The 12,776-nt window shown below is 38.6% G+C and overlaps 1 non-coding gene across 1 annotated transcript; it reads right to left on the reverse strand.

Moving 5' to 3' along the window:
- Positions 1–1,307: 1,307 nt before the first annotated feature.
- On the reverse strand, positions 1,308–1,380 carry TRNAG-ACC (transfer RNA glycine (anticodon ACC)). Its single transcript has one exon. It is a non-coding gene; the product is annotated as a tRNA-Gly (tRNA).
- Positions 1,381–12,776: the final 11,396 nt, after the last annotated feature.

A 12,776-nucleotide genomic window follows, 5' to 3' on the forward strand; every position in this document is an offset into this window, starting at 1 on the left:
CCCCACTCATCTCTAGCAGAAACATCTTGATGCACTCCTGTATGCTCTAATTTGAAACTGCTTGTGCAATGGAGCATGTAGTGTAGTGCACGTGTTAATCGCTCAGTCGTGTCCGACTCTTTGCCACCCCATGGAGTCAGGTTCCTCTGTCCATGCAATTCTCCAGGCAAGAATAGTGGAGACAGTTGCCATTCCCTTCTCCAGGGAATCTTCCAGACCAAGGGATCGAACCTGCGTTTCCTGCACTGCAGACAGATTCTTTATCATCTGAGCCACCACAGAAGCCCGAAGGGCTCACCTAGTAGAGAAATCTTTAAAATGGGAAATGTATACATTGCCAGGAAGCCACAGAAAAGTTGCTTGATGTAGAAGAGATATTCTGGGGAAGAAAGAGATGTAGCAATAAAACGATAATATACATATATTTCAATAATAAAATCTGTATCAAATATGTTTCTGGTATCTAAGTGTCTAGAATTGTTCACATTTAGAAATGTTGGTATACTTTAGAAACAGGGAGTCTCAAAAGCACCTGAGTCAAGATCAAGGACCTCATCTTCATCACCAGTTTATTTAAATATTTAATGAGACTGAGCATTGTCAATATATAACTCTATCTAATTATTATTAATAGATTTGCATCTCTAAGATTTTAATAGAATAGCTATAATAAATCTTTTTTCTAATAGTTCTGTTAGAATCTCTTAAGCTCATAATAATAATTTCTGACATGATATATATAACAATTCTATTAGTATCTATAGTGAAGTGAAGTCACTCAGATGTGTCCGACTCTTTGTGACCCCATGGACTGTAGCCCACCAGGCTCCTCCATCCATGGGATTCTCCAGGCAAGAATACTGGAGTGGGTTGCCATTTCCTTCTCCAGGGGATCTTCCCCACCCAGGGATTGAAGCCGGGTCTCCTGCATTGGAGGCAGACGCTTTAACCTCTGAGCCACCAGGGAAGCCTTAGTATCTAAGGTTACATTTATTAGTTCACAATAAAGCACATGAAGTATACTGTCTTTGTAGGACTGGAAATAAAACAATACAGAAGTCAATGTCTTAGTGAAAGTGAAAGTCGCTCAGTCGTGTCTGACTCTTTGTGACCCCATGGACTGTATAGTCCATGGACTTCTCCAAGCCAGGATACTGGAGTGTGTAGCCTTTCCTTTCTCCAGGGGATCTTCCCAACCCAGGGATTGAACCCAGGCCTCTCTCATTGCAGGCGGATTCTTTACCAGTTGAGCCACCAGGGAAGCCTGAGAATACAGGAGTGGGTAGCCTATCCCTTCTCCAGCGGATCTTCCTGACCCAGGAATTGAACCGGGGTCTCCTGCATGGTAGGCAGGTTCTTTACCAACTGAGTTATCAGGAAAGCCCATCAATGTCTTAATGAGCAACCAATTTCTATTATTATCCTATTACTGCATTTTTTTTCATTTAAAGTATTTTGTTTTATTTCTTCAGACAGGAAGGCTACAAAGTTAAAAGCTTCATAACCAAAATTTAATATAATAATTCATGTTTCAAAGCAGCCACAAGCTTTTCAACTCTGGACATCCAGGTTACACAACAACCCAAACCTTCATGCTTTCTCTGTAAATGTACATCTTTCTCAAGAGGCCTTGCATTCTGACTCCACAGCTTAAATTCCTGTTACAGGACTGAACCAAACTGAAATCAGGCTGCAGTCAACCTACGTAGGCCCTGATGTACACAGGGCTCTGGTCCAATTCTCTCCCAATCCTGGATCTATCATGGTCCATTCAATGTCTGTTTACTGCCAACAGTGAGCTCCAGAGGTCAGGAAACTGAAGGTTGTGCATATCTACACGTGGTTCCCTTGGAGCCCCAGCAGGGACTCCTCCTCCAAGATTCATTCTGTACCATCTGATCACGCAAATAGTAGTAAACTCTGATTCCCGGGCTGAGACAACATCGGATGAGACACAGACAACCGATGATGAAGAGAAAGCGTCGTAGATACAAAAAAAGCCTATTACTGCATTTTGCCTTTGTTTGTTTTGTAATCTTCAGTGGGGTTGTTTAGTATGGGTGGTATCCTTTTTCAGCATCACAAACTATAAAAACTAATAAACTGTAAATGAGGTGGGTAAATAATGTATAAATACTTGGGAATGAAACAATACTTTATATATTTATGTAATGACTTTTAATAAATTAGCCCTAGCATTTGTGGGGGTTCATACACTATATTCCTGAATGTTTACATGTTAAAAATGAAGCTAACATTGCTAAATATCTTTTATCTCCCTACACTGAAGAAATTACATTTATAATAACAAAAATTTTTAAATGTGAGAAACTATATTACTGTTTTATAACTCAAAGTCAGAAAATGTAAAGGATGGCTGATTTTAATTATGGTTGGCATGTCTGGCCTTTTGTTGATGAACCAGTGATATTTGGATAATATAAAGGAATATGGAACTAATAAATTAGTATATATTTATTTCATAATAATTGTTACTCTTCCTTTCATTTAGAAATGTCATTAATTATGCTATGATTAATATTTTAATGCAACATATGTTGACAGTATGCCAAATTAGACAATATATTTTGATTAAGTAGAACTTTTTGATAGTTTTTAAAAATGCTTTAATGAACCAGTGTGCATTTTATTTTATTTTTTAATCTTTTGCCACACAGTGCAGCATGTGGGATGTTACTTTCACCACCTGGGATCAAATCTTTGTCTCCTGCCTTGGGAACACAGAGTTCTAACCACTGGATCACCAGGGAAGTCCTGATAGTTTTCAAAATTAATTTTAATTGGGTAAAACTTTGCTGAGGCAATACCATCAGATTTTTAATATAATTCTTAATGCAATACTTAGATCTGGTAATGAATCATGAATTTTACATATCAAGTGTTGTAGTAGGTTTGCATATCATAAATTATTGTTCAGTTTAGTTCAGTCACTCAGTCGTGTCCGACTCTTTGCAACCCCATGAATTGCAACACGCCAGCCCTCTCTGTCCATTGCCAACTCCCGGAGTCTACCCAAACCCATGTCCATCGAGTCGGTGATGCCATCCAACCATCTCATCCTCTGTCGTCCCCTTCTCCTCCTGCCCCCAATCCTACCCAGCATTAGGGTCTTTTCCAATGAGTCAACTCTTCTCATGAGGTGGCCAAAGTATTGGAGTTTCAGCTTCAACATCAGTCCTCCCAATGAACACCCAGGATTGATCTCTTTTAGGATGGATTGACTGGATCTCCTTACAGTCCAAGGGACTCTCAAGAGTCTTCTCCAACACCACAGTCCAAAAGCATCAATTCTGCGGAGCTTATCTTTCTTCACCGTCCAACTCTCACATGCATACATGACCACTGGGAAAACCATAGCCTTGACTAGACAGACTTTTGTTGGCAAAATAATGTCTCTGCTTTTAAATATGCTATCTATGTTGGCCATAACCTTCCTTCCAAGGAGTAAGCGTCTTTTAATTTCATGGCTGCAATCACCATCATCAGTGATTTTGGAGCCCCCAAAAATAAAGTCTGACACTGTTTCCCCATCTATTTCCCATGAAGTGATGGGACCAGATGCCATGATCTTAGTTTTCTGAATGTTGAGCTTTAAGACAACTTTTTCACTCTCCTCTTTCACTTTCATCAAGAGGCTCTTTAGTTCTTCTTCACTTTCTGCTATAAGGGTGGTGTCATCTGCATATCTGAGGTTATTGATATTTCTCCCAGCAATCTTGATTCCAGCTTGTGTTTCTTCCAGCCCAGCGTTTCTCATGATGTACTCTGCATATAAGTTAAATAAGCAGGGTGACAATATACAGCCTTGACGTACTCCTTTTCCTATTTGGAACCAGTCTGTTGTTCCATGTCCAGTTCTAACTGTTGCTTCCTGACCTGCATACAGGTTTCTCAAGAGACAGGTCAGATGATCTGGTATTCCCATCTCTTTCAGAATTTTCCACAGTTTATTGTGATCCACACCATCAAAGGCTTTGGCATAGTCAATAAAGCAGAAATAGATGTTTTTCTAGAACTCTCTTGCTTTTTCAATGATCCATTGGATATTGGCAATTTGATCTCTGGTTCCTCTGCCTTTTCTAAAACCAGCTTGAAAATCTGGAAGTTCACGGTTCACGTATTGCTGAAGCCTGGCTTGGAGAATTTTGAGCATTACTTTACTAGCATGTGAGATGAATGCAATTGTGTGGTATTTTGAGCATTCTTTGGTATTGCCTTTCTTTGGGATTGGAACGAAAACTGACCTTTTCCAATCCTGTGGCCACTGCTGAGTTTTCCAAATTTGCTGGCATATTGAGTGCAGCACTTTGACAGCATCATCTTTTAGGATTTGAAATAGCTCAACTGGAATTCCATCACCTCCACTAGCTTTGTTTGTAGTGATGCTTTCTAAGGCCCACTTGACTTCACATTCCAGGATGTCTGGCTCTAGGTGAGTGATCACACCATCGTGATTATCTGGGTCAGGAAGATCTTTTTTGTACAGTTCTTCTGTATATTCTTGCCACCTCTTCTTAATAGCTTATGCTTCTGTTAGGTCCCTACAATTTCTGTCCTTTATCAAGCCTATCTTTGCATGAAATGTTCCTTTGGTATCTCTAATTTTCTTGAAGAGATCTCTAGTCTTTCCCAATCTGTTGTTTTCCTCTATTTCTTTGCATTGATCTCTGAGGAAGGCTTTCTTATCTCTCTTTGCTATTCTTTGGAACTCTGCATTCAGATGGGAATATCTTTCCTTTTCTCCTTTGCTTTTCACTTCTCTTCTCTTCCCAGCTATCTGTAAGGCCTCCTCAGACAGCCATTTTGCTTTTTTGCATTTCTTTTCCATGGGGATGGTCTTGATCCCTGTCTCCTGGACAATGTCACGAACCTCTGTCCATAGTTCATCAGGCACTCTGTCTATCAGATCTAGTCCCTTAAATCCATTTGTCACTTCTACTGTATACTCATAAGGGATTTGATCTAGGTCATACCTGAATGGACTAGTGGTTTTCCCTACTTTCTTCAATTTAAGTCTGAATTTGGCAATAAGCAGTTCATGACCTGAGCTACAGTCTGCTCCTGGTCTTGTTTTTGCTGCCTGTGTAGAGCTTGTCCATCTTTGGCTGCAAAGAATATAATCAATCTGATTTCAGTGTTGACCATCTGGTGATGTCCACATGTAGTCTTCTCTTGTGTTGTTGGAAGAGGGTGTTTGCTATGACCAGTGTATTCTCTTGGTAAAACTCTATTAGCCTTTGCCCTGCTTCATTCTGTACTCCAAGGCCAAATTTGCCTGTTATGCCAGGTGTTTCCTGACTTCCTACTTTTGCATTCCAGTTCCCTATAATGAAAAGGACATCTTTTTTGGGTGTTAGTTCTAGAAGGTCTTGTAGGTCTTCATAGAACCATTCAACTTCAGCTTCTTCGGTGTAAATTATTGTTACCCTATAAGATTTTACAAAATATTTAAAATTTCATTGGCATCATCTTTATTGGAATTTATGCTGTCTCTTAAGGCAATATCTAAATCTGTATAGTAATGTAAAGAATTGATAGCACACGACTGATGCCATATCTAGATTTACATGCTCAATTATAATATGAATGACAATATTGAAAATTGATTCTTGGCTACTATGTGCAATTATGGTGATTATCATGTTAATTTATGAGCAGTTTTAGAACCACAAACAGAACATACATGAATAAATGGACACTACGCACTACTGGAAAATAATATTTCCTTACCCAAGAAACTACTGCATTGCCCTGGATTTAGAATTGCCTTATAGATGTGCAGTGTTATCAATAAGTAGCCCTACTTCTAAATAAAGATGCGTATTTCTAGGACATAAAAAGTCAAATCTCTATTTTGTTAGAGTTGTGTAGTGATGGGGGAGATGCAGATGTTTCAAAATGTCATTGGTATTTGAGTATATGTGCTGCCAAAGTGAGCACTGTCACTGATATTTGAGAAAGTGAATTAAAAATACATACCTACCAACCAACAAAGTTTAAAGTTGATGTAAATTATTGATGTTAATTTGTAATTAAGTGACAATTTTTAGGATGTTACTCAAAGCAAGCTTAAATATGCATAATGCTGCTAAATTTCTGAGTCAATATAATATTCAACAGCCATTTCAATACACGTGAAATCCATAAATATTAGAAAGGTAAAATTTTGATTTAATGAAGAGTGGTCTGTGGACTACTAAGAAATAAATATTCAAGAAGTAGTATATATCAAGAACTGTGTGACAAAAATCTAAATATAAACAAGGTATATATTTTTAAAAATACTTTTAGTTTTACTTTATTATGGCAAGAACGTGTAACATGTGATCTGTCCTCTTAACATATGTTTAAGTGTGTAATACAATATTGTTAACTACAAGCACAATATTGTACACCAGATTTCTAAACTTTATTTATTTTGAATAACTGAAACTCTATTCCTATTGATTAGCAATTCCTTGTTTCCCCCTGCCTCCTACCCGTGGTAACCAGTGCTCTGATCTCTGCATCTATGAGTGTGACTATGTTTGATGCCCTCTGTAAGTGAATTGTGCAGTATTTGTCCTTCTGTGACTGGTTTATTTCACACAGTGTAATATCCTTCAACTTCATGCATGTTGTTGCAAATAACAGAATTTCTTTCCCTTTTTAAGGCTGAGTAATATTCCATTCTATGTATATATCACATTTTCTTTATCCATTCATCCATCCATGTACAAGATATGGATGATCTTAAATGAACCACATGTTAATATGTGAAACAGAGCAATAAATTTTATTACAAGCTTGTGAGATCTATTTAATTGCTTTTCTAGAACTGTATTTTTAGTTAGAAGTTGGGATGAGAAAATTGAGTTCTAAGAACCCTTAATCCCCTACCTTATTTAACATATTTAGACCATTTTGTTTGGAACGAAATGCTTTCTGGGTTTTTTATGATCAAAAAAGTCATCAGTTTATAAAATAAACAACCAACTATATTCAGTAACTTAATAAGTTTTTATTAAATACCCACTCTATACTAGCTATTGTTCTAGACACTAGTTTATAACAGTGAACAAAAACAGAGTCCTGCCTTCAAGGAACATACATTCTATAATGGGATAGAGTGGGGTAAAGATACAGATAGAGAACAAATGAGTAAATTATATAAATGTTGAGGATCAATATTATGAAGAAAACAAGTCAGTATGGGGTATAGAGAGTGCTGAGCAGAGGTTGCAGTTTTAAAGGGATTGTCATGGAAGATTTCACCGAGAAGGTGATCTTTGAGTCAGGAAGAGGTAAGTTTTAAAATACACAAACATAGTTTTAAAAAATCTCAAACTTAAAGAAAAATTACAAAGAACTCATTTGGAGACTTACAGACTTAGAGAACAAACTTATGGTTGCAGGGAGTGGGGGACAGATTGGGAGAAGGGATAGTAGGGAGTTAGGAATGGACAGCTACACAAGGCTGTATACACACCAACAAGGACCTCTTGTATAGCACATGGAACTCTGTTTAGTGTTCTGTGACAGCCTGGATGGGAGGGGAGTTTGGGGGAGAATGGATACATGTCCATGTATGACTGAGTCCCTTTGCTTCCCAGGTGATGTAGTGGTAAAAGTATAGGAAGGCCTGCCAATGCAGGAGACCTGGGTTTGATCCCTGGTTTGGGAAGATGCCCTGGAAGTGGTAACCATTCTAGTGTTCGTTTGCCTGAGAAATCCCATGGACAGAGAAAACTGGCAGACTACAGTTCATGACAACAACAAACAACAAAGAATATGATAGCCAAAGTGCAGAACCAATCCACTAACAAATATTTTTAGAGCTTCTACTGAGACACAGAGAATCACTGCTGACCAAACTTTTCATATGTCCAATAGTCTTTTAAGATTTCCATTTACAATAACCCAGTAATTAACAATCATAATGCTGAAAGAGGCATTATGAAAGGCAAAGTGAAGTTCCATTTACTTTGTCTTTAAAGGCAGGAAAATATGAAATATACACATTAGGACAGATTTCAGAAAAACGGCTGACAATTATTTAGTCCTTAAGTTTTAGATATCTGAAAAATTTGTGTGTGGAGAAAACTCCATTTTATTTATGAGAATCATTAGAAAATAAAATGCTAATGTTTGTCTTCAGTTCAGTTCAGTTCAGTTCAGTCGCTCAGTCGTGTCCGACTCTCTGCGACCCCATGAATTGCAGCACGCCAGGCCTCTCTGTCCATCACCAACTCCTGGAGTCTACCCAAACCCATATTCATCGAGTCGGTGATGCCATCCAACCATCTCATCCTCTGTCGTCCCCTTCTCCTCCCGCCCCCAATCCTACCCAGCATTAGGGTCTTTTCCAGTGAGTCAACCCTTCGCATGAGATGGCCAAAGTATTGGAGCTTCAGCTTCAACATCAGACCTTCCAATGAACACCCAGGATTGATCTCCTTTAGGATGGATTGATTGGATCTCCTTGCAGTCCAAGGGACTCTCAAGAGTCTTCTCCAACACCACAGCTCAAAAGCATCACTTCTGTGGCGCTCAGCTTTCTTCACCGTCCAACTCTCACATCCATACGTGACCACTGGAAAAACCATAGCCTTGACTAGACGGACTTTTGTTGGCAAAGTAATGTCTCTGCTTTTAAACATGCTATCTATGTTGGCCATAACCTTCCTTCCAAGGAGTAAGCGTCTTTTAATTTCATGGCTGCAGTCACCATCAGCAGTGATTCTGGAGCCCAAAAAAGTAAAGTCTGACACTGTTTCCACTGTTTCCCCATCTATTTCCCATGGAGTGATGGGACCAGATGCCATGATCTTAGTTTTCTGAACGTTGAGCTTTAAGCCAACTTTTTCACTCTCCTCCTTCACCTTCATCAAGAGGCTCTTTAGTTCTTCTTCACTTTCTGCCATAAGGGTGGTGTCATCTGCATATCTGAGGTTATTGATATTTCTCCCGGCAATCTTGATTCCAGCTTGTGTTTCTTCCAGCCCAGCGTTTCTCATGAACACAGGGTCCTACACTCACTGCCTTCAGCCAGCTGTTGTATCTTAGAGTAGTCACTGAACCTCTTAGGACCTTTTTCTTCCTCAGCTATAAAATAGGAAAAAGAAAAGAAAGTGAAAGTGTTAGTTGCTCAGTTGTGTCTGACTCTTTGCTATCCCGTGGACTGTAACCCGCTGGGCTCCTCTGTCCATGGAATTTTCCAGGCAAGAATCTGGGAGTGGGTTGCCATTTCCTACTCTAGAGGATCTTCCCGACCCAGAGATCTTGCTTCTCCTGCATTGGCAGGTGGATTCTTTACCACTAGGGCCAACTGGGAAACCCTAATAAAATAAGAAGGTGGTCTAAAGTAACTCAAAGATAATGACCAACTCTAAAATTCTATATCTTAAAGAAGATTATGAGTTTCTTTTTCAATCTCTTAGAAAGAGCTTCAAGTGTATACTTTAAGCTTAAAATATATACAAGTCAATAAAGGATAAAGTATTTTATGTTGGGACTTGCCCGATGGGGCAAAAGAGACTGGTTAGAAATGAAGTCTTCACTCACAAGATACCGCACAAGTCTAAGAATAAGATCTGGTTTTCTCTCAACTGGTAGAAAAATTTAAATAATGGCATACGGAATCCATAAGTAACTAATTTACTGTTTATGACTTACATTAGAGATCAGTTGTTGGAATTTCCCAGAAGGTAATTTCCCACTGTGGCTTGTCTTTCCTGATATATGGACCATTGGAAGGCACCTAGACTACAAATCAGAACAGTGACTAATATTTGGTTTGTATGGAGCTTCCGCAGTAAGGACTTCTCCCATTTCCCCTTCTTTCTTAAAGTCCATGTCCTCAGTCTGACTTCTCAAGGCATAGCTTTAATGTCTTTGGGTATATTTCCCCCTAACTTAGACCAATTATATTTCCTCACTTGGGATGTTGAACTAGAGAATGTTAATACTGATTTATATATAAGGGAAATTGAAAAAGAAAGACCATACCAGGCAATCCCAAGAGGGGAGCTGGAAAGTGACAGCCCACATGTCTGCTCAGATTATTGGGTACAGAAAAAGTGAAAAGGTTAAGGAGAGTGGAGAAAGGAAATGAGCACGGAAGAGCAAAGACACAGCTTTCACAGCTTCTGTGAGGTAATGTCATATTTTTACAATGAACTGCAATTTACAAATTAAAAGACTAATACTCAGAAGGGAATGAATGACTTTCCAAAGGTCACATGACTAATTACTACCACAGTTATTTTGGAACCTCACTTTTTTGACCTCTAAACTTGTTCTCTTCTTACTACACTCAACTAACAGTACTGGCTCTGCCATTGGCCTTGTGACTTTGGAAAAGTCAGTTAATCTCTCTGAGTCTCAGTTTCCAGGTTAGTAAAGTGGAGTTAAAACACAAGCTTTGCCCTACTTCATAGGGTTGTTTTAATACTACATAAATATTTTAATTCTTATCATGTTTTAGAGTTTATAAAGGGACAATGATGCGTGATTTCATACTGTCCAATTCCTACAAAGATGCTGTAAAAATCAAATAAGAATGTATGCAAAAGCAGTTGCATGTAATTATCACATGCTTCTACTTCCATATACTACTTCCCATCTCTGAAGCTGTTGAAATTCTTGAGATACATTAATGAATTAAAGGTTGTCCAGTGAGACTGATCTAACAGATACTATAGCCTGTTTGATAATGCTTAGAATAAAACAGAGGCATAATGAGAATTTTATAACTTGTAATGTCCAAATTCTTCAAACAGACTTTCAGGGCTATTAATAATCTGTCCACCACAACTTACAATATTCTTGTGAATATCCTCCAACTTTATTATTCCCAATGTTAAATGTTAAGTAAATTCTTTCTCCATGTAGATCTCTTTGGGGGTTCATTTAGTATTCCTTTTCTTTTTAGCTAGACAAGATATGTTAGTGAAAAGAACTTGCTATAAATAGACCTTTAGCAATATGGTGGCCAGCTATTGGGGTAGGGATGTGTTCTACAGCCCTATGGTTGGGTCTTAGTCTTTTAGTGAGCCTGTGTCTCATTTAATAACCCATCTTGATCATTTAAGTTTACATTGAATGGAAAGAACTAGGTATTGCTTGAACATTATCCTCATTTTCTAGGATCTTTGGCAAGTCATTTTGTCTCTCTAAGCCTGTTTCCTGGTGATAGTAATAGTTACCTTGTAGAAATGTTTCCAAAATAAAATAATTCATGTAAGAGCATTTTGTGAACTCAAGGGCTACACCAGAGTACAGGGTTAAAAATTTGCTATTTTGCAAACAGGTCCATGTATTAACATTTTAATGCCTACAAAGAAGTGTCAAAATTTCCCAACATTCTGCTATTTGTTAAAGAATGCCATCTAAGTTGTAAAAAAATTTCCCCAATGGAATTAAAAAAAACTACTTTGAGATAAAAAAAAAATGTAACCTATGAGTTTTTTCCCTCCATACTGGGCCATGTGCTAAAAAGACTTGATAAGCATATGGGTACCCATCCAGCTTGCACATGACCCCTCTGACACTGAATGTCACCCACCACAGACTATTCCATTTTCACAGTTTCCACTAATCAATCCTAGTTCCTCAAAGCCTCACAGAATATTCCTAACTAACTGCCCCTCAAATATTTGACAAGAACAGTAAATTCCTCTTGCTAGGTTTTTAAATTTTTACCAATCTGACCACTGTGCATTAGATATTTTCAGTTTTTCTATTTTTCTCATGGTGTCTAGAATAGAGAAGAGTATTCCAGATATGGTATGAATTATAAGAAAAAAAATCACTTTCCTTATTCTAGGTCCTGTACTTCTATTAATGTGTCCTTGTGTGTATGTGTGCTAAGTCACCTCAGTTGTGTCTGACTCTTTGCCACCCCATGGACTGTAGCCTGCCAGGCTTCTCTGTCCATGGGATTCTCTAGGCAAGAATACTGAAGTGGGTTGCTGTGCCCTCCTCCAGGGGATCTTCCTGAGCCAGGGATTGAACTCGCATCTCTTACATCTCCTGCATCAGCAGGTGGGTTCTTTACCATTAGTGCCACCTGGGAAGCCCTAACATATCCTTAGTTCATATTTAAGTCTTAGTTAAAATCTTGACTTTTCCTTTTTTTTTTTTGCAATAGCTGGTGGCTGAGCTATACTTCCCCCGTTCTGTTTCCCCCAATGGCTTTTTAAGGTTCAACTGCAGGAATTTAATCTATTCTTTGCAGATTTTGTCCTGTCAGATGCAAAAGTGAAAGTGTATAGAAAACATTTTTGTTTCCCAACTTTTCATTTCACATGAAATCTGTCCTAACTTCTTCCCTGTCCTTAGACTATGTAAAAACCAAGAACAGTGCTCCGGTATCGCCAGTATTGGCTTTCTTTGTACTTGAACTAACGCGAGTGGGTTTCTGGTCTTTGCACCCAAAACAGCTGTTGCTAGAACATGGCCTTAACCCGACTAGGGCTAACTTTACTCATCCCAAGTCTGCGGACTGGAGGCCAGAATAAGGAGCTGTCTCAAACTGAAAGATCAAGAATTGTGGAAGCATTGACTACACAATTTCTGGAATGGAAGAAAGTACTGCAATTTTCTCTCTCTTGTACTGAGAATAGAAGCAGCTGTGTGTAAAAGGATCAAGTATGGGGAGGCAGGGAATGAATGAAGGTGGGGGTGCGGGGAAGCAACTCCACTGGCCTTGGAGTTGGGGAACGTTGATTATTATCTTAATTCTGCTGCATTCAGAGTGTGTGACACTGAGCTAG

Source organism: Giraffa tippelskirchi, chromosome 1 (assembly GCF_054371585.1).
Source record: "Giraffa tippelskirchi isolate mGirTip1 chromosome 1, T2T-mGirTip1v1.2.pri, whole genome shotgun sequence".
Lineage (NCBI taxonomy): Eukaryota > Metazoa > Chordata > Mammalia > Artiodactyla > Giraffidae > Giraffa > Giraffa tippelskirchi.